Raw genomic sequence first — 20,242 nt, 5'->3', positions numbered from 1 at the left:
CAGCTCCCGGACACAGGCGTCTGAATTCCTGGAAATTGAACTGGGACAGAGAGTCAACTATTTTATTATCCAGCCCGGGTATGTGAGTAGCTCTAATTGTAAAATTGTTCATAACTGAGATCCAGTTCAGTCCCCTAATAAAACGGTTAATGAACAGCACTGAGGAACGACCTTTGTTAATAATATTCACTGTAGCTTCACTGTCACAGAAAACGAGGATATTTTTCCTGGTCCATTTATCTGTGAATTGAGGGAGCTAGTTCCTGAAGTTCTTTTGGCCATCTCTCTGCGAACCATTGTTTATTAAATATCCCTCCGAACCCGACGGAAGGAGCTGCGTTGGTGAACAATTTTAGTTTGACTGAGGTCTCTATGTTTTCTTCGTAGAAGAAGGAAATGCCGTTCCAGTTATCGCATAGTTGTGACCAGAATATTAAATCGGACCTGCAGCCCTCGTCTAGCATGACTGTGTCATGCATTTTCTCGACCGTTTTGTTCTGGAAGTCTGGAAATAAAAGAACGACCTTGGGGAATGATCCTCATAGCAAAATTGATATGCCCCAGCAGAGAAAGAATATCCCTTTTTGTAAAGGTAGTTAATAGGGAATAAGATCTTATAAAACCTCTAATCCTTTCTAGTTTATCTAGCGGAAGAGATGCTTGCATTTTTGCGGAATCTAGCGTGATCCCTAGAAAATCCAGGACACGAGATGGACCTTTTGTTTTCTCTTCTGCTAGAGGAATACCAAATTTGTTGAATGCTTTAACCAGGGAATTGATGCTGTGCGGTGGGTTGGCATCTGGAAAGTCAATGAGCAGAAAGTCGTCCAACAGATGAAGAATGAATGGCAGTTTAAAACTATTCAGTAGGACAGAGTGCTTCAGACAGTGTATCAAAAATATTTGGGCTGCTTTTACACCTGAATGCGAGTCTGACTGAAAAATAATATTTCTTCCGCCAACTAACTCCGAAAAGATGCCACTGAGACGAGTATAAGGGCATGATTTTGAATGCGTCAGTGATATCCAGTGATAATTTGATGAGTTTAATTGCGTTGTCCACAGTGGAATAACAGGGAAAAAGGTTCTGAGGGAATTAAACTGTTGATGCAGGTGTAGCATTGCGGTGGAGTGGGGAGCGGATAAATCAATGATTAGACTTTTTCTTTTCCTGAGTATTTCCTGACTGCAACTCCTACAGGGTTAATATGGAAAAGTTTGAAAGGAAGTTGATCGAAAGGTCTGATCATATACCCCTTCTCTATTTCTTTCCCCAACAGATCGTCTACGGCCTGTGGGTCTTTGATAGCCGACTGAAGGTTTTAACAGGTGAAGGAGAATGTGGGCAGATAGGAAAGACCAGCTAGGAACCCGTGCATGAGCCCTAAAATAAGGTAAGACACAAAGCAGCGGTTTGGATGCTTTGTCAGAGCTTTAGATAGCTCTTTAGTGTTCACCGGAATGTTTATTTCTTTTTGGGGAATTTTGTGCGGCGTGGACATGAAAACTTCGGGTGACTGTTCCCAAAAACTCTGCAAGCATGAAAAAATGTACAATTATTATGAGTACAGACATTCTCATTGTAATTAAAACAAAGAGGATTTTGTCCTTCGGGTTTGTGGTATTCGTAAAATAGTGTGCCTCCGTAAGACATGCCGAGATCCGAAATTATGGCTAGATGGGTGTCTAGTAGGGATGGGAACCGAGAACCGGTTCTTCTTCAGAACCGGTGCCCAGTGAATCGATTCCTTGGAACCGTTAGCATGCCTGCTTAACGATTCCGCTTATCGGTTCCGCTCGTTCAAATGTGACACGACGTCACACACGTGCTGCGTTGTTTTGGTTCAGAACGTAGCAAACACTATGAGCAAACATGGCATCGAGGCAGAAGCGCTCTGACCGCGTCCTAACTACATGCGACGCGACGGCGCGACACGCGATAAAAAGTATCATTTTCCATGTTAATCAAAGTTTAACCAGCCGCGACACGCGACGATTCTATTTGAAACGGATCCTATTTTACTGCGACGTCGCGCTGGAACAACAATCTCAAAGTGTGGCAATGATAATATCAGGTACTATTTTTGTGCTTTATTTATGTTAAAAGCGTGTAGGCCTATAATGTGACTGAATATCATTTAGTGCTCCCAGCTTTGTAGCTGTAAAAACAACAATGGATAAGTCACATCAGATCTTGAAATTAAACAAATGGAAACAAAAAACTCAATAGCCTAATCCAAATGAGCACTGTTAATATTCCAAAAGACACAAGCTCTTCCTAAACTGTTTTCAGTCTGTGTTTTTAGTTTTTATGGCACATAAATGGCAGTTTTATTTATTTTTTTGTCCGGACCAATGAATGTGAAAATTGTCAATTTCCTAATCCTAAGGCACTCTTCTTGATAATCTTTCAAGGCACACAGGTTGAGAAACACTGCCCTAGGCTATAGGTCCCTGGACTTTACTTTGAGAAGTAGCTCACCTACTTTTAGGTTTGTTCTGAGGTTGCTACACATAATTTGTGTATACTCTGTGCTGTGTCTTCTGATCAGATATTAAAGCGAGTTAATACAAACAAATTTGTACTTATTTCCTCACCCAATAAGAATCGATAAGAGAATCGATAAGGAATCGGATCGATAAGCAATATCGATAATGGAATCGGAATCGTTAAATTCTTATCAATTCCCATCCCTAGTGTCTAGTTCCTCTCTCCTTCCTGGATATGCTTTGCAGATGATGTCTCTGAACACGCCGAAAGCGACGTTAAATTCAGCCATAGTTAAACTCTTAGTAAGTCTTAGGTCACTATCTTTTAGAATGACTGATACGTCCCTAGAATCCACTATCCTTTGTTCGTTAGTTTCTGCACATAACAATATTTTAACTAGGTTGATGTCGTTACCTGACACTGACAGAATTTGAGCGCGCACTTGAGGAGAAATAGCGGCTGCGGGGGGGAAGAAAGGTGCCCCTGTGGAAGCTGCAGGTAACGCTGATTTGAGAGTTCTTCTAGGAAGATTAGCAGCCGGATCGAGAGCGAAGGCGCGGTCTGAAGTCGAGCTGGAAGTCTGCCCGTCGAACATCACCCGATGTGCGGAAGCTGAGCTTTGTGATTCCAGCGCTTGAGAGGGATGAGATGATTTTGCGTTTTTTGGAGTTAGAGACGTCTGGTCGGTGGAAGTATTCCTTCTTTTCTCTGTGGCTTTACGGCCAGTGGCTCGGGGAAAAGACGGCACTTCGTTGGTAGAAAGGGGCTGCGGGTCTTGATTGACTTCTTGTAGAAAATTTCAGAGCTGGTCGTGGCTTAGCTTTGGAGGAGCTTGTACTTTGAGGGAGTACAGGGTGGACAAGGTCCTTTCTTTGGGCCATTCATCAATGTTGCTCCCGTTCGCCGTGGGCCGGAGCCTGTTGCCGTCTGCCATGATGGGGGCGGAGCAAGGAACGGGGGACTCGCTGCTGGCTGCCTTCGACCGGAGGAGCCATCGCCGTCCGCAAGGAGGCGGAGGAGCGTCGAGCCGCTTTACTTTAATTTTTGTATTGATTTATTTTATTATTAAAGTTTGTGGATTGTTCGCCGGTTCCCGTCTCCTTCTTCCCGTAACTACATACTGTGTTACACCCATATCTCCTGTCCTTGAGGTGTTCACACCTCACACCTACCAAATGAACTGAACTTTGATGGCAAATAGACTCTGGTCCGCAAAACCCAACCGGAGTGGAAAGGAGACCAGGTTATTTTTGCTCTTGGCTTGTGAGGTGAACACTTTTTGACATAACTAATATGTACATGTCATGGTCTTTGCCAGTTAGAGAGAGAAAGAGTTCACGGTTTAAACACACAGGCCCAGAAGGCCAGTCATGACCTGTTCGGCCTTCAAGGCATGGGTTTTGACACACAGGGAAATGTGACTGTGATGGATCAGTAGAACAGAGTAGACGTTGTTCTGAAGAACGCAGAATTAGTGCAAAATTCTTGTGCTTGGATAGTACAGCACCATTGTCTCAAGTAATTGGATGTTCTTCTGTTGAGTAAATAGAAACCCATGTCTAAAAACTACTGTCTGCTTTGATTGTCACTGCCTGGTTCAAGTGTCATACTCCATAACAGATTAAATTCATTTTTATTTGGAAAGAATTAGTTGTAAAAATACCATCACAGTAAATTGATTGACAAGATTTTGATCTCTGCTGTATTTCTGCTATTCGAACATAGTATTGCCAACCTGAGCCAGAAGCAGCATTTATGTGAAAGCTTCTAATGTGGCCGCACTCACTGCAGGGTTCATTAGGTCCAGATGCTATCAGAATTATCCCTGAGGGCATTGTGAGCAAAATATTTCAGTGGCAGCTCCGGCACAGATAAAGTTAATAACAGAAGGCTTTGGACTAACAGCAGAGAGCGGCTCTTCAGTTCACCCTTGGTGAGATCTGCTGGAATGTGTCCTTTTCAACACTCCTGGTGTGATCTGATCAAAATCAAAATAGTGACTTGTGGATGGAGAGTAATGCTTTCGCTTCACCCGCCTTGCTTTCCTGCTACTATGTAATGGATCTAATGATATAAAAAATTAACAGAAGGTCTGGATTCAACATTAGAATAAAAAATATATATTTTCCTTTTCTCTCTGGTTTAAATTATTTTTTTCTGTGTGCACAAAATGTTCTAATGTGAGTTTATCTGCGTGCTCCTGCTAAAACTTAAGTTATGTAAAACCAGTTTCCTCCACTGGCAACATATCCTCTTGAAGGAATGTTGCCTTTGTTCTACACAATTTTCTTATTAGCTTTGTTGCTCCACAACCTGTCTACAAGGATAAACGTTAACATGTTGTCTTGACATTATGCTGGGGATCTAAAAATTCGTTCATTCCCTTTTTTTTTTTTTTTTTTTACTTTTTGCTCTCATTTGTCCAATGTCCTGTCCTCTCCCATAACATGACCAGTGAGGCCAAAAAGATCTACTCACAACAGGTGCTGTTTCAGTAGATAGGCATGGTAACACTAAATCCCTTTCCTAGACTGGAGTTGACTGTGAATCAGAGTACAAAAATGCAGAATAAACCTATTAAAGGTGTCTTAGAACTTTTGTGAAAGTTGTGAGTCAATGAAATGTGAAATGTGTTTTTGTTCACATGGTCACTGTCACAAAATTGCACATATTTGATTATTGACCTAGAAATATTTGTTTTACGTTATAATTTTTGGTCAAAACATTTTTTGTAAATCTTGAATTTTTGATGCTGTCCCCACTGTGTACTTACAGTTCAGAAAACTAATCACGGAAGTGAGAAAAGTCAGAAATGTCACTGTAACTAATACCTTTTGTGAACCCTGTGGACTTAAGGATTATCACTTGTGTGCTGTTTACTGTTATTTCCCTAGTAGAATCATCGAGATTGTGTGTTGAAATCAGGCCTTAAGATCCATTTCCTGAGAAGGCTGTAGCATAATCACCTATAGACTGCTAAACCATGCTTTCACAAGCAGTGTAGGGTCTACTAAGATCATAGATGTGACCTTTGCTGCCTATGATTTCCCATAAAATTGTGTGTGTGGATCTCCGACTGGTAAAATGAATAAAATGGCGTCTTATGGGGTGTTTCAAAGGAGTAAATGAGTTCATAAATTATTTTTATTTGATGCATGATTCCATTTAAATAAACATTGTAGTTTATTGAGAAAGTACCTTTTGGTGAACCAATCACTGACTGAGCACAGAGGCAGCTGTCTTTGATTTTTGACACAGTCAGTTTTCCCTGGAAATCAGACATAACCAGCTGACCTTCATCAACAGACATTTTGTGCTTGGAGATTGAACATTCTTGAGAGTGTAGTCCAAGACTGACACTTGAATAAGGACATACTGGATCTTTAAGCCATGTGTAACTGAGCAGTTGGCACTGACTGGAACAGCATAAGTGTTAAAAGGCATCTTAAATTTACTAGCTTTGATTTGAGACGCTGTTGTACTTGAGCAGTCCTCCTCTCCAGAAGTTCAGAAAGTGCTTCTCAGATATGCTCTTGGAGGTGCTGGAAGTCATTTTTCTTCTGAATAACTGCAAATTACCCTGAAATATAGGCTAGACCCTAGCAATTTCCTTTTTGCGTGTTTGTTTTGGCTTTGGATGTAAGTGTGTGGCTATAGATAAAAATGTATTTTTTGTGGGAGTCCAGTGGCATCGGTTCTTTCTTGGTGGAGCAAAGGCTGTTTGTCCTATTTTGAATCTTATCAGCTCAGAATTTACAAGTAACACATGCACAATCAAGTGAAATGCTCTCAGTCTCTATATAACACAGTTATGTTTAAATATGGCCATCTAAGATCTAAAGACACTGTCTGCAACGTTCAGCATGTTAAACTTTTCAGAAATCACAACTCCAGCCTGCGAGTCTGTGGTTCAAAGTCTGAGAATAGCAGCATGAGTTTCCACATGCATTGTGTGCTCTTTGTGGTAAAGGACATGTGAATAGAAGCGAATGGCTTACTTTGTGTTCTTTGGAGAGTGTATATTCTCTTCAGGTCCCTGGACTGGCAATTTTGTGTCTTTTACTCAGAATATCATCTGTTTGAAGATCTGAACACCAGAATGCCGTTAAAGACCATAAATCCACAATGTACACTTGGCTATGTTTAATGGAATTACAGTATATCCTGGGAGGCCTGATGTTTCTGAAGAATGCCAAACAGACATTTTGTGCAGTGACAGTTCATTCTGAGAAGTCAAGTGGAACACAGGTGAAAAAAAAAATAGCCTCAAGCCTCAATGAATATTTGTTGCAAAAGATGCACAATACATTGGTTATCAGCCAACATTTGATTTTTTCCTCCATGTAATATTAGGTAACCGTACAGAAATTTGAGGTCAGTAAGATTTTAAAATGTTTTTAAAAAGGAAGTTTCTTTAGCTCGCCATGGCTGCATATTTAATTGATCATACCTGTATATCGATTGATCGATATTATTATATTTCCACAACATTTTATTTTAAAATTTAAATTATTCCTGTGAGGTTAAAGCTGAATTCAGTGTCACACGATCCTTCAGATATCATTACAATATGCTGATTATTATTATTATTATTATTATTATCAGTGTTGAAAACAGTTGTGCTGCTCAATATTTTATGGAAAGTAATCTTTTGTAACATTACAAATATTTTTAGTGTCAATTTAATGCATCCTTGCCAAATAAAAGTATTAATTACTTTAGAATCAACAATCTTACTGACCCCAAACTTTTGAACAGTAGTGTTTATTGATCAATATTGCATATTTAATTGTGCATGCTTTACATATTAGATTACTTGTACCATCATCTAATTCTCACTGAAAGTTTGTCTTTAAAAAAACAGTTAAATGTATTCTTTAGCAAAACTTTACTTGCAGCATTTAAAATCTGAAGCATTGAAGATTACTGTAAAAGGTTTCTTTATAGGAAGTTTGGGTGGTCGGAAGCACTATGGTAGTAGTTTTCAACTACTGGGAGCATTTTACCACAGACTGTTCCTTATTTCAATAGAATCCCGCACCTTTCCAGACGGTAGCCTTTGAACTCCGCACTAAGTACCGCTAATTGCAAATTCACATGGTTGAAGCTGGCATCTGTCTGTGGAGTTCTTCTCAGCGGTGCACTTCATGTAATAGTAGCCATATGTTTGTGTTGTACGTTATTGCCATACCTGTCTGTTTCTGTCTCGCATATCCCCTGAACCGCTCCTTGCTGGACCATTTAGTTTGATATTCACTGCACAGAAAAACCATTGACTGTATATGTAAAACCAATCCCACCTTTGCTCTTGTTGATGGAAAAGATGTCTAAAATTGAATACTTTTGATGTTTTATGTAATACATGATTGATGTAGTGTATATTTGGGGTTTAATAGGGAACATTGTGTGTTGACAATATAAAGCCTGTCTTGAGCTAGGTTTAGTCTGACATTTTAACAGCTTTTTTGTGAAATTGGCTGGGACATGCCCCGTCTTATACCCAATATATCCCATCCGAAGCATCATATTGTTTCCATTCATGTTCATTGATTCATGTGACTAAAATATGCAGTTAAGTGACTGTCATTATGATATAGATTTTACCATGTTTTAAAGGAAGTATTTAGACTTTAGTTCAGAGACAATCATAAGCTAACGTCACATCGACATCGGAGAGCTTAAATTTAATATTTCACCAGTTTTACCCCCTGTGGAGGATAATTTCAGGTCAACTAAGCATAACCTTGACCTGCTTTTCCAGTCCAGTTTTAAAAGTCTGTGGTTTATATAAACTCCCTTACAAGACCTGGCAGTAAAATCCTACACCTATTAGTCCAGTGAGCTTTGTGTTAGCCAGGGAAAACCATTCAGGTTTGAAGTTATAGTTACCCTCCTACCTGGTGCATGTTCATACATTGCTATTTTTATCTTGATCTTGCATTTAATATTCATATTTCATATATAATATTTTATTGTTTCCACTGTTTCATGAACAATACTGATTTGTATTACCATTTTTTTTTTATACCGGCAGAGCACATAGATCTGTTCAAGTCTCAACCTGTCCATCAAGGCTTAGCTTGGTCTCTAACCACAAGTTTGTTTCTTTTTTTACAATTGTTATAGACAAACCTGAGTTAAGCCTGTGATTGCTTTGTTTCCTGTTAAACAAAGGTCTTATTCCACAATGGGGACCTCTTCTTTGGAAGAGCTGCATACGTTTGGCTTACTGTGGCCAGATGTCCATGTCAAATTAAGCAGTAACTCAAAAGCAGGTGTAAAAAGGTAGTGCAGCAGACTCCATCTTTATTTTTGGCACCTTTCAACAGGTGGCTGGATGCCAAGATCCGTTCACTAAAATATATTTCATAGAATGGAAAGCTGACCCTTTTTACACTCTATGTTATTGGCCTTTAAGGGTTAGGAAATTATTACAAATTATCTGGCACAGAATTTCACTTTTCATAATTCATGGTTAATCTTAAGACAAAAAAATGCATAGGTTTCCACAAATATTTTAATCAGCACAACTGTTTTCAACATTGATAATAATGTTTCTTGAGCAGAAAATCAGCATATTATAATGATTTTGAAGGATCCTGTGTGGATAAAGGACACATAAAGAGTTGTTGACGTGAGGTAGCTGATCTCACAGGCGTTCTGTTGACTTCAGGGTTGAACGTACTGCATTAACAGCCATAAAAGGTGTCATATGGAACATCTTGTGTGGAATAATCATGGTGTTTTAAGGAAATTAAGTTCATGGTTTGTGCATGTGGTTCTCTTGACTCACATTGTCCTGTAGCTCATGTCCTTTCCTTGATCTTTTCTGCTGGCTTGTTTGTCAAATCGATGACTGGAATGACTACATTTTACTAGCTTGTACTAGTGTCCATGGGCGTCGGAACCATTGTATATGGGTGGGACAGGACCCACCCACTTTTTAAGATCAATGATATTGGACCCACTCACTTTTACCGTCTCTAATTCAGCGCATTTGTCTGTTCGCTTTTCAGAGCGCCGTCAGTCAAATCCATTCCACTTGAGGAATTAAAATAAATATTTTTTTTTATTAAAATGAATAAATTAAACTCCATTTCCGCTGAATCGCTACATTATGTTTCTCAACGAGCCGCAACTGACGAAAGTAACCGCCCGTTGTACCTTTCCAGTCAAATATTGCGTTGCAAACATCAATAACAGCTTTAAGTTGTCATTGCTGGCAGATGACCGTATTAGGGGGATAATCCACGGATAGCTGTGCATTTAATGCACGACGTGGAGGCAAAGAACCGCCCGACGTTAAGTGGAGTTTAGTTTACTTGTTAAAAAGGCACCAGAATGAAATGGTATTTACTCCAGTAACATTTTTCTGGGGGAGGACCCACCCACTTTTTTTTTTCTTCCGACGCCAATGCTAGTGTCTGACCATAAAAGGGAGTGAAGACAATGGCTAATATGATTGTTCCCTTTGGCTTCTTCCTCACACCAAAACCAGTGCTCTAAATATTGAAAAGGTCTGCATTTGTTTGGTATGTTTAATTTGAACATGAAACTTGAGCTTGTAACTTGAACATGTTGTGATACAAAGTGGTCAATATGGTAAAATTCAGTACAAAATTGTTATTTAATTATAAATCTAATGATATTTCAGTGACTTAGTTAATTATTTATCATATATTATTTTCATTTCAAAAGCACCTGACCACTTTTAACCCATTTTAACCACTTTAATGAGCAATCTTTAAAAGCTTAAAGGTGGGGTATGTAATTCTCTTTTTTGGCCATTTTTTCAAAATCACTTAAAATCCTATTCCTAACCCACTTACAGCCACTGAGTTAGAAGCACTGAAATAAAAATTAAGCAATTTAATCATCTGTGGAACGGGCAGGACTCGAAAAACTCCAGCCAATCATTTCCAAGACCACCTAGAATCATTGGACAGTAAGTGCATCAATCAAACGGTCGTACCATCCCCCCTCCCCCCATCCATGTCCATGTTCTTTGAATGGGTGGAGTCAAAGGAAAGAAGGTAGGACCATTTGAGTTGTGTATTTTCAAAATCTGCCGGCCGTTTTGCAAATCACATACCCCACCTTTAAAGTCGGCATGTAACGGAAGTTGCGATTAGTCCCCTATTGTGACATTTATCAGAGTGAAACGGCTTCTCAAACAAGAAAAAAACCAGGGCAGGACTTTATTTTGTCAATAGGGAATGGATTGGATCGTTGTGGTTTGCTATTGCTGTGATTTCATGTGAGTGACAGGGTTGTTCCGCCCTCACGCCAAAAAATAATGTGCATGGATAAATCATTTATAATAAATACTGCAGTATTCCATAAAAAAAAAGAAGAATTGTCTGTTTTGATTTCATGGTGACCCTGTAGCAATACAGTCTTCATGTCATACTAAATTATTTTTAATACTGATAAAACACCCCATTCTCCACAGATCTATGGCCTCTATATGTGTGAGACAGATATGTCTGATACTCATGGGAACGGTTGAATGGGTACAGGCTCAATCAGACAGCAGACGAACTGGCGCTGTTTTTGTCCTGGTGACTCCATGACAGAAGTTGAGAGCTCACCAAGACCTTCGTCTGGGATGCCAGCCAAAAATGGCCTGAGTGAGATACACTGTCAGCACCACGGGCCAGGACTCAACATTCTGCCCTCCTTCAGCAATAAACTCATCTACTTTTCCTCCACAAGACTGCGGAGATAAAAATAAATAATAATAATGAAAGGAGGAAAATAAATATAGTAATAATTTTCTTAATATGTTTCTCTTGTAAAATGACCTGGATTTCCTTTAAACGAGATGAATTTACATGATAAGCATGGCCTGTCCTGTGTTTCTCTGTCTAGACCACTAGAGCTTCTGCATGCCAGTTCTCACAGCTCCGTTACTCCAGCAACAAACCCTTAACGCATTTGTTTGTCAGAAACACTGAAGTCAAACGAGGTCAAAGCGTGCCTTCACCTCTGTCAAGCACACAGGGCCAATCCTTTCCCCTGTCAATGTATCGCAGTAGTGCGTCACCGTGAACACATTCGTCTTCCAAAAGAAATCGATCTTGGGATGGTGCATGGTGAACAGCATTTTGTTCATTGTAAGACGTGATGAATTATCTTGTCAGGCGCATGAGTAAGACTGGGCATCTGTTTATGCTCCAGGGCCTCATTTAGAAAGCACGCGTACAATCACATCCATGAATTTGAGCCTACATTAAAAGTGAGCAGCAATCTTTAAAGGCAGAGAAGCATGCATGCCAACATTTTGTACCTTGATGCACTGCTTGCTTTAAGTTATCAAAGTGCAAAGTGAGTAAAAAAAAAGGCAAATTTTGGATCCATATCAAAATATTTTGTGCATATAAATGTGGTCACTCATTTATGTTCATTTAAACAACTGTATATGGAAAACCTACTTGAGTTATTCATAATAAGTTACCGTTCAAAAGTTTGGAGGGTTTTTTTCTGCCAAAGTTTCTTTGACTCACTTAGGTTGTATTCATTTGATCCAAAATATATAATATATACACTGAAAAAAATGATTTGTTGAATTTAATAAACATTTTTAGCGTAAGTGGTTGCACACAATTGATTTTAGCTACATTTAACAAATGCATTAAGTTGAACTTAATCAATTTTAGTTCAACTTAATGCATTTGTTTTAATGTAGCTAAAATCAATTGTGTGCAACCACTTACGCTAAAAATGTTTATTAAATTCAACGAATCATTTTTTTCAGTGTATAACTTTTATATTTTAATATATTTTAAAATGTAATTTATTCCTGTTATGGCAAAGCTGAATTTTCAGCATCATTACTCCAGTCTTCAGTGTCACATGATCCTTCAGAAATCGTTCTAATATGCTGATTTGATGCTCAAGAAACATTTCTTAATATTACCAATGCAACAGCCTTTATTTGAAATAGAAAGCTTTTGTAACTTAATAAATGTCTTTAATGTCACTTTTGATCAATTTAATGAATCCTTTCTTAATTAATTTCTGTCAAGAAATAAATCTTACTGATCCCAAACCTTTGAATAATATGTGTTTCCGCATAGTATCTGTAATTTGTGTTTATGCTGTATTTGTGCTGGTAATTTTAAGGGCCTAAGAGATCATTTGGCCAGTTGTATGAAGTCAAGCACACTATTTGGGACAGAGTAAAGACTTTCTACAAATACAAAAAAAGTATAATAATATAAATCTATATTCAGACACGCAAAAATGCTGCACAACATTCCAAATTTATCCTTCAGCCACTTGTTTGCTCTTCTAAATAGTTCTAAATCGTTCATGGGAACATTCAGGAAATTATCATAAGTTCACATTTTGGCTGCTTACACACGTGTCTTTATAAATAAGGCCCCTGCCGGTGTCATTTAATAACAGGGCCCACGTCCATTCGTAAAATTACTGTTTTCTTATTCTACCCACACCTTTCCTTTTTCTGCTAGTGCTATTTTGGCTCAGGCCCTGAACAAACACATGTACGTCCTTACACGCACTTATAGAGAAAATTACACTCAAAGTTTTACATACACTTCCTGTACTGAACTCTTAAAGCAAAAGCATCTCATTGTGAACAACACAGAACTCCTCCTCTAATGAAATAATGGTGTAAAAGTAGATAACAAAAGAAACTGTGCATCACAGGCAGTTGTGTGTTGTGTCTGGGAGCTCGTGCAGTGGTTAATGGTGTGGCAGATATTGGATCAGGCAAGAATGCTTAACTCGCTTTGATAAGTCTGGAGCTGACATGCTTTCTGAACTTGTCACGCTGCTTCCTATGAGCTTCACACGCGTGCTGTTCTTATCTCCTGTGCCTTGTCAGCCTTCAGATGATTAAAAAGCTTAAGCTGTCACCGAAAGGAAGCACACATATTTTGTAGGAACTGAACCAAACTATCAATCAGCTAAAATGGTTTACATCTTATGTCTTTATTGCATACATTTCTCTTGTAAGTTGATGGATTTTGTTTTAATAATATTTAATACAGCGGAATCTTACTTTAATAAATTGTGGAAAGTCGTTGTTTTCCTCCAGAATATTTCCCTTCAGTTCCTAGGCATATTTTAGGGAATATCTGAGGAATTTAGCTCACAAAGATGGAAGCAGTTTCTGATGGAAGCTCTTTAGATTTTAAGAAAGCAAAGCTCATGGATGCTTTCTAGTCTGAACAATTTTGGGGGGGGTTTGCAGGAAAAGGGAGCTTTTTTCTTTTTGATTTTGTTTATGTATGTATAATGTTTCTGCATATTTTCATATTTCCTCATTTGCTACAGTCTGGCAAAAAATGACCTTAGGTCTGAGTGTCAAATATTGTTGAATAACGCCTCTATCCAACGTGCATCAGACCTATTATGTTACCTGATAATATATATATGACTATAGCGCTATTGTACGGTTATCATTATGATAGAGGTGCAAGACAATCTAAGGAACTGGAGATTGATGAGAAAGGAAGGAGAAATGTATATCTGTGGCACTAGATCTACTGTAACACTGTCAGTGTCCTTACAGCAGCTGCATAAATCACAAAACGGTAATCAAGAATACCTTTGATCTGCTAAAGTCAACATTTAATACTTAAACATCAGAGAGTCTTTACATTTTCAAAGACCTTATGGCTGCAGTAGATCTAGAAGGGTTGTGTGCATTTCAGTGCGTCTAATGACTTTGGATGAAGATGATGAATAAAACCACTTAAAAATAGTTGAACTGATCTAATCTTACGCGATTACAGTTGACTGGTCCTTTCATTCATGCTTACTGTAAGAACAGGGTGAAGACAAAAAGCGAATTAGCTGCAATCCACATTAATCACCGGGTAAACCACCATGTGAGGTCCACGGTCAGCTGACAGGACTCAAACTGTATTGCTGAGGTTACGTTCTCAATTTACCTCAGATTATTCCTTAATCCAAAACACTGCGCAATCACTTGACAGAGAAAAATAATTCAGGCAGTTAAGATGAGGAAACTAAAATTGAGCGTGGTTTTTTCTGCACGTGCACGCGTGAAGGAATAGTTCTTGTGGTCACAGATTAAGTAAAAGCTGATGTACAACAGAAGTCCTAACAATATCTTAAAGGGATAGTTCACCCCAAAATTGGAATTCTGTTATCATTTACTCAATTTTCATGTTCCAAAGCAGTATGGCTTTCTTCTGTTAATACATACAAAGATCTTTTGTTTCTTTGTTCATAGTAAATAATGACAAAATATTCATTTTTGGGTGGACTATCCCTTTAAGCATGAAACCTACTTTTGGATTGTGTTACATTTTATTAAGAGTTATGGCCAATAAACACAATGTCATGCACCACAAGGCATTTTTACACAATCTGTTAATAAAAGATAATAAATCTAGTCTTGAAGTAGCATCTTGAAGTAAATACAGAGATCTCATCAAATCGTGGTCAGATCACATGTATTGAATATCTGCCTCTGATGAATAAACTCATGCAGGAGCTGTTTTGCAGCGTCATGAGATTCTTTGTGGCTTGTCTGTCTGTAAGGTATGACAAAACAGTCTGAGCTTCAGACTAAATCAGAGCCACAGCCACAGTGTTTGTAGGATTCTGTAGCATATGTTTAGCAATTATGTGTAATACCCTCCGGTCTTTAGCCATTATAGCTAATAATAATCGAGAGTGACATTTCATTTTCCTTCACACAAATATTACGCAAGACGAGTCTTATTTTGAAGGTGCAAAAGTATTTGACATTTTACCTTTCTGGTTTTCCCAATTACCAAATGTTTGCATTTGTGGTTGTCTCTTCAGGGAATGACTGATAAATGTTGTGTTTTGAATTTAAGATTTGGCGTTAACCATAATGGCCATGTTTATGTAAGAGATGAATTTAAAGACACAAGAGGATAAGACATTCTTCAGATGTGCGTGTGTGAGAGCATAATTTACAGGAAAGAGTAAAGGAGTAGTTCATTTATTCACTATCATGTTGTTCAAAACCTCTATGACTTTATTTATTATGTGGAACATACAAAAAAATAAGTATTATTATTATTATTACACAAAGCAATATTTTCTAAAATATTTGTATGTATTTTTTTAAATGTATATGGATAATTTTTTTATTATAAATTGTGTGTGTGTGTATAAAATTTATTTTTTGTCCATATACGTTTAAAAAAATATTAAAAATATTGCTTTGTGTAATTATAATTATTATTATTATTATTATTATTTATTTATTTTATATAATAGCAAAATGTATAACAAAGGTTTGCTGTAAAAAAAAATATGTATTTATAGTTTAAATTTTAAACTTGAGCCATGGGTCAACTCCAAATAAATTATATAACCCTTGGTGTTTTTCAAAAAACATCAAAGTATTCTCAAATTGACATTTAGTTTATTGTGGTGTATGCTGAGTATACATTTGTTTATTTTTTCATTCACTTTCAAGTGTGACTAAAATTTGTTGGGCCCCTTTGCCGTGCATTCCTGAGTCAAGGGAATGTGCTCTGAAACATCACACCACCACATCAGTCTTGGTCGTTTTCATGCTTAGGTTAAAAGCCATAAATAGATGTTCTCAGACCGCACAGAGTGGCTCTTAACTTCCTCGTCCCGTCCCAGGAATGAAACCTTGACAAACGCGATCTGTTCTGTGTGCTAGTGGGTGGCCAGTGGAGGTCACTGCCCTGCTGAAGTTGAGGTGGAACCAGTGTGAGTTTCACACCTCAGTCAAGCAAGCCTTGCAGGAGAGAATATCTCCTCTAAACGAGTCTAATCTCTCTGTTCATCCATAGAGTGAGAATATGAGCTGAGAGACGGGTCTCAGGTCAAATGCAATCTTAAACTATAGAGATTAAGGAGGCTATATTAGCAGAAAGGAGAGTTGAAGAAGACTGAGAAATATATGATTAGACCAATAATGGGCAGTGAGTCACTTAAGACACACTTTGTATTCGGGAAGCTTGCATTTTGGCAACTAAATTGGGTGTTGTAAAAAGTAGCATTAGGGGAACTAAATAATGTCAGTGACGTTGCTAAGTAGACGTTCCATGTCTCCACTTTTAAATGCGCTTCCATTTACTCTCAAGCTAAATTCCTGAAAAAATGCTGATAACTGCAAGGGTAACTATTGACCCTAACATGTATTAGATCTAGGCAACATTATCAGTGAATAGACTGCAGGCCTCTGGGCATCTGAATAACTATAATGTCTCTGGGGTATTAGTGTGTAAACTGCCCTGGAATGACTGGCAGCCATGGAAGGCATCATGGAGACAGATTAGAAGGATGATGTCACATTAATATTATTTCAAGTTCATCTTGTACATAGATTATGAGGTGCATAGCTGGACATCTTCGGAGACGTGTCTGGATATGAAATAATCTAGATTAGTTTCATTTGGCCATAACAAACTGTTCAGGAATGGATACTTTGTGCTGATTTTGAATAGTCAAAACATTTAAATATTTTTACTTCCTGCCATATAATATAGTGCAAGGCATAGTTTATCACTTTTAAAGTGATCATAATTTGAAGCCCATTTTATCCTTTAAAAGCATCATATATGTAGAACAGAAAATTGTGGTGAAAACAATTTGCTGAACAATTTTCCACTCATGATGCTATCACTTGATTGACACAATTTTCCATATTCAAGTTTAAGCTCAGGAAGAATGCAGATGGTGTTGTACAAATCCAGGAGGGAAAACCATATGTCAACAAGATTTATGACTGCCAACTTGCTTCCTTATGCCACATATGTTTCTCTTGGTAAGACTAAAGTTTTAAGATTCATTACTTGCTGTTGCTGCCAATGCTATATGCAATATAATGCTATAGAATTAAATCACTGTGTACATGAAACGTATGTGATATGGATAAAAAGTATGCATGTTCTTTTTGTTCTGCCAGCAACTCATTGTCATAAATATCCTGGTAAGGCCATTTATATTTTTGTTCACGGCTGTTTAGCTTAATAGCATTCTATATCTACTGATAATTTCTTTCACATTTTACTTTCTCAGGTTGGCCTCAGTGACCTGGCTGAGGAATGAGCAACAATTTGCCAATCGCCAAGCCAGTCTGACAAATATGCTATGCATTTTTGTTAATACATTTAGGCTGCTTGGACATGATTTAGAAAGATGTATATAAGCTCATGTAATACCCTTAAAATTGTAGGTTTACTCACAAATATTATAAATACATGCCTAAAAACATGGAAGACAAGCTATATCACTCACTTCCAGAGATAAGCATATTTCAGTGAACAATTCTCATAGTGTTCATGCTGCACATGGTAAAAGCCACCCAAACGGCCTGATAAAAATGACATCTGAACTAGACCGTCAGGGAGCAGCCAAAGAAATACACCTGTTAAATTTAACTTCTCAAGCGTCTGTTGGAGTACTTGGTCTTCTTAGATAGCAGTTACTGCAGTCATTTACACAATTGAGTTTGATGCCCAGGGGAGAGTGATATCACTGATTTCTCTGCTAATCTAAGCCATGAGGTCTGCTCTGTAGAAAGTCGTTGCAGGTCTGGACCACCAGTCTTGGTGATGTCAGCGTGTATTTGAAGCATTGACCTTTGATAGCACAAAACATTAACCAAGAGTGACTGTGACTCTTTGTATAGTAGTTTATGCTTCTGTTTGTGTTGCTTTAAAATAGCTACTTTTCAAGGTTCCGTTCTTATATATCCTTCATGCTCACAAAATGCTTCGGAAAACTTTGCACTGCAATCAAAACATTTTCACAAAACAGTATTGATGTACTGTATGTGCTGTATTGTTATATAAATACAATGGCCCCATTGTTAAAGTACATAGACATAAATCACAAACAAAAAAGAAATAAACTTAAGATTAAAAATATGTTAGGTTTAAAATAAGATTAAATTTGTTAACATTAGGTATCATGAACTAAAAAAAAAAAAATTCACTGCATTTCTTAATCTGTAATTTGGTAATTCTTAAAAGATAATTTGCTATAATACAATACTATTGTTCATTGTTATTCATGTTTGTTTGTAATACATTAATGTGTACAACTTTAAATGTTAAAAATGTTTTGCATGTGCATGTAGAAAATAACATTACCTGGATTTCTAAATGCTTTTTTTATTTAAAAAACATTCATTTTTAATGAACAATATATTTGTTGTTAATTCATGTCAAGCATTAACTAATGTTAACAAACTTAACCTGAGTTTGACCATTAAAACTGATCAAGTTCACTGTTAACGTCATTTAAATTATGCTTTAACACAGAGATTTTGTGACTTTGAGAAAGGTCTACGTGATGTCATTTCAGCTGACAAGTTAATGATGCGTTCCGTATGATGGCTTTTTTTTTTTTTTTTTGTCATTCAGTGTCTGGTATTTTTTAACTATGCACATTTTGTCTCCTACAGGACTCATACATCATGACTAAATTGCTTTCTTGATGTTATTCGTGAGAATTATCCAAAATATAGTTTTGCGAAGGCAGCTGTGAGAAATGATCCACACCACGGCTCACAATCAATCATTTTGCAATGATCATTTTATGTTTTTTTGTCACGTCTCACGCTCTTCTTAAAAGCTGCCAGTTTTAACAAGGGTTTTGGACAAGCTGCTGGTTTATAATATGCAACGATGAATTTGATCTTCCAGCTATCATCACCTGCATCCCATGGGTGCTGCTGCTCACACAAGCCATTGCCTCAAAACAAAAACAAATTGTTGGATTTTACTGTTTGCATATGAGTGTGTGTGTTTGAAGAGGGTCAATGGATCGCTGAGTAATAGAACAATAACTGCTCTGTTTGTTCTCAGCTGGACTGACGCCATGTTGTTCCTGTGGTGACCCCCTGGAACGCCAGATTTCAGGACATTCCAGGCATTCTGTAATGGGACATAGGTGAGGAGCCCAGTGGCATGGAACAGAGCCCTCTTGCTATTCTCTTTTTCTTTTTGCAGTTTATAAGCTCATTATGTAATTGCTGGTCTACTTGCATCCCTGCTGAAAGGGATAATAGAGGTTGTGGGCTGGACAAACCAAGACAAGATGCTTAGAGACTTGTCCTTCACGCACTCTGTCTAGGGGAGGTTTGCAGAAATCTAAGGACGACTAAAACCGTAAAAAAGACATTTTTGTTACTTGAAAAAATAAATGTAATAAACATTAAACGAAATTTCACTTGGTGGGTCACAGCTCAGAGCCTTGAGGCACGAGTTTTCTCCATGCTCTCTCTGCATTTCATGTCTTAAAGGTGCACTGTGTAACTTTTTTTGTTTTCAAAATTTATAGAATGAGTGAGTACATCATGAATCCATCTTCCAAACTGTGTTTTTGTTCTATCATGAATCACTATGATACGCCTAAAGTGTTTATATTCTGACTATTTTTGACTAAATGGGACGCCAACTGTTGCGGAATATCCCAGTACATGTGACTCGTCATAGAAGTAGCTCTGGCTACAATGTTCTTCTGTTGTTCTTCTGTTGTTTACCAGCCGGAGTGAACTCCTGAAAGTTCGCTTTGGCAAGCTGTTTCAAACTCACAAAACGATCTTCATTTTGGCCTGATTTTGTTCGAAACCATTCACATTCTTCGATTTCACTTGAAGTATATTGGGGCCTTAAAGGCCTCTTTCCCTTAAAAAAAACAAGTTTCCCTAGGGCATCCAGTATTTTGAATACATGAAGATGTCTCCCATGTTTATTTAGTAGTATTAAAATATTAATGTTTCATTTTTAATAC

General features: G+C 37.7%; 1 long non-coding RNA gene across 1 annotated transcript in view; it reads left to right on the top strand.

Annotated features, from left to right (window-relative positions):
• LOC311068704 overlaps positions 1 to 20,242 on the top strand; it is a 68,166-nt gene that overhangs the window by 17,552 nt on the left and 30,372 nt on the right. Inside the window, exons 2-3 of the long non-coding RNA XR_014603419.1 lie at positions 1,281 to 1,394; positions 19,315 to 19,399. This is a non-coding gene — a long non-coding RNA (uncharacterized lncRNA). The remainder of the gene's footprint in view (positions 1 to 1,280; positions 1,395 to 19,314; positions 19,400 to 20,242) is intronic.

This window comes from Abramis brama (assembly GCF_963993115.1).
Source record: "Abramis brama genome assembly, chromosome: 18".
Taxonomy (NCBI): domain Eukaryota; kingdom Metazoa; phylum Chordata; class Actinopteri; order Cypriniformes; family Leuciscidae; genus Abramis; species Abramis brama.
Note: the sequence above shows the minus strand (reverse complement) of the source record. Positions and strands in the feature narration are given on the sequence as shown.